Source organism: Phalaenopsis equestris, unplaced genomic scaffold (assembly GCF_001263595.1).
Source record: "Phalaenopsis equestris unplaced genomic scaffold, ASM126359v1 Scaffold000132, whole genome shotgun sequence".
NCBI classification, from domain to species: Eukaryota; Viridiplantae; Streptophyta; class Magnoliopsida; order Asparagales; family Orchidaceae; genus Phalaenopsis; species Phalaenopsis equestris.
Window position 1 is genome coordinate 6,286 of NW_018164574.1, and position 3,153 is coordinate 9,438.

Here is a 3,153-nt window from a genome sequence, read left to right on the forward strand (position 1 = left end):
ACAAAATGAAATTGGGAATATTTTGGATTTATTGGGATTTATTGGGAATTTTTCGGAATTTTTGGAATTTTTAGATTTTTAAGTCATGGAGGGGCATTTTGGTAATTTGGCCATTTTTTGTCAGTTTTGGCAAATTTTGATGTATTCAAAGTGTTTGGAATTATTTTTGATCAATTTTAGGTATTTGGCAAAATTTGTGAATTTTGGCCAAATTTGCGTCCCAAGGGCAGTTAGGTAATTTGGAGGTGCCTAGGGGCAAAAGACCAAGTTAGGCATTTCACATAGAATTGGACAGATATCCATTCTAAATGAACGATGGATCAATGAAATCTTCATTTTGGGTCCTCATGTATTGGTTTTTTTAGCTAGAATATTGTGAGGATATTGTGTACCCTAACTCCAAACCAACATGGAGGGTCAATCCTAAGGCCAAGTAATCCTATAGGAACTCCTCTTGAATCCTCTCACAATGATCTTACCTATTAAATGCTAGAAGTTAAGATCAATATGTGAAACTTCAAGTTGAGTAAAGAGAAAGGCTTTGAATTTCTAATGGTGGGGTACCTCTTCTAATTTTCTAAGACTAGTCAATAGGAAAGTCCTATGGCTAGACCTAGGCTACTAAAGAAGTTTTCTAGACCTCAACCAAAAGTGAGGTCAACAAGTATTTCACCATGGCTTGATATTTTGGCATATTGTTGCCTCTGTCATGGGGGATATTCCCTGATTTTTTCAAAGTCAAAGGAGACCCCTAGACAGAGATCCATAATTTTCATATTTATGCTATTATTTGCATAGATTAATCATAACAATTAGCATGTTACCAAGAAAAATCCATGAAAATTTTGGTATGTTCACTGTGACCAAAGAACCCTAGGAAAAATTTGTTATAAGCTAAGTCATTAATAACACACCTAATTTTCATAAAATCCTAAGATACAAAGAAAACTAATTTGGAAAAAATAAATATCTAAATCACTTGATTTTGATTCTCCATTGTAATTTAAAGTTCAGAGGACTCCCCATAAAAATTTCAAACCATTTCGAGTTCATTTGGCAACCTAATTTGATTTTCTAAGTTAAAAAGCATTTTTGACACTAAAATGATTTTTAATAATTAAAATATAACTTAAAAAATTATAAAATTGGTTTTGGGAGTTCTCTGTGATTAGAGGAATTTTCTAAAAATAAAATTGTAATTAAAATAAAAATTTCATTTTTAAGCATATTTTAAATATTTAAATAAATTAAAAATAATAATAAAACATAAGATTAATAAAATTCATGGAAATATTATAATTTGTTTCCTAAGCACTTAGAAGCAATTTGAATATTTTTCCTAATTTTCTAAGTGAAGACATTGAATTTTAAAGCTTAAAAATAATTTTCAAAGGCTTAAAAAGGATTCTTTTTTAATTTTTCATTTAAATAATTATAATAATTCAAAAAGAATCATAAAAATGTAAAATTTGCTTCTCTGGGTTTTTTTACCTCAGAAAGATTTAATAAAAATGAAAAACTTAATTTTCCACATTTGAAATATTTTATAATTAGTTAATACTCTATAACTTAAAATAATGCTAATAATTCCAATAAAACTCAAAAAAATCATGAAATTTGGTCTAAGTGGTTCTCTAGTTTAAGTCTACCACCAGTAAAAATTTTAAATGATTAGGCTTTGCCTTGGTCAAGTTATTTAATTTTCTTTGAAAAATCCTATTTTTGCATGTAAGTAATTATGTAAATTAAATTAAATTTTATAAAATCACATTATCTCCTCTGATGTCTTAATTGACCCATGAGTGAAGTGGGATAAAAATTTCAAGGTTATTTTAATTAAATTTGATGAATTATGAATTGATAGAGCCTTAGGGGCAAAAGTGTAATTTTGGAAATTTAACTCTAATTAACATTTAGGCTCAATTTAAGAGGGTAAGATGGGAAAACTTTGATCTTAATTAACATGTTCAGATGATTGAAATATAAGGAATTAATTGGTAGAAACCAATTTCATTTTTCTTAATTAAAGGAAAAATTTACATTTTCCTAAATTATTAAGATTTGGAAGTTTATTAAATTAAATGATCTTAGACTTAGGGGTGCGATTTTGGATGTTAACAACCCACTCATTTAATACCCCTATTTGGTGTTCAAATGATATTCAAATGTTCTGATAATAAATTATTATCACTTAAAATTCAATTTCTTTCAAAAATTACTAATATGTCCACCAAGGTCCTAAGGGCTTAGTAGTGACCCAAGCTAAATCAAATTTGGTTAAATGAGGATTAGAAAAGTGAATGTAACTAGAAATTGAATACCTTTAAAACATTACAAGCCCAAGTTAAAGTTAAAATTTGTGCAGTGTATTAATAGCATTAACTTGCCACTTCTAATGGTTTTCACCCACATAATTCACAGATTAAATGACAAATGACAAATGACAATCACCCTACTCTTAGGGATAATTGAAACATCAATGTTCATTAAAAACTAGAGGTATTTATAGGATGAATTATCAAGCAACATAATAAGTTTAAATGAGCTCGAGACTTTTCACCAGGCGATGAGAATGAAGCATGGACCTGCTTCTTCCTCCTAACCTTTTGGATAACTCGGAGGTCTACCAAACTTATTATGTTTTGCTTAATGAAATCATCCTCAAATGAATTAATAAGGGCTCACCAATATATGATTTAAAATATGGTAGATCACTAGAACCTTATCTCTCCGCTCTACATAAAATGCTTTTAATATATAAATTCTACATAAAATGCTTTTAATATATAAAATGCTTTTAATATATAAATTCTCTCACATGCATTTTGAGTTTCAATTGTAGATGACAGGAAGACCATCCTGGTACGCTTTTATAGTGATTTACTTACCTGCATTTTTTTTAGTTTCCCGTACTTTACTTTTCAGTACGTTATTGTATTTACTCACCTGCATGTATGAACAAAAACACAAACCTACATGTTAAACAACAATGTCACCATGCATGAAAACTGAAATTGCTAGGATAGCCACAAAATCCAAAATCAAAACCAAAACTAAAATCAACCAAGATAAAATTCACCTCCACAACATTCAAAATATAAGACAACTTAAAATTTAATCACAAACATCACAAACATCACAAAACAATAATTA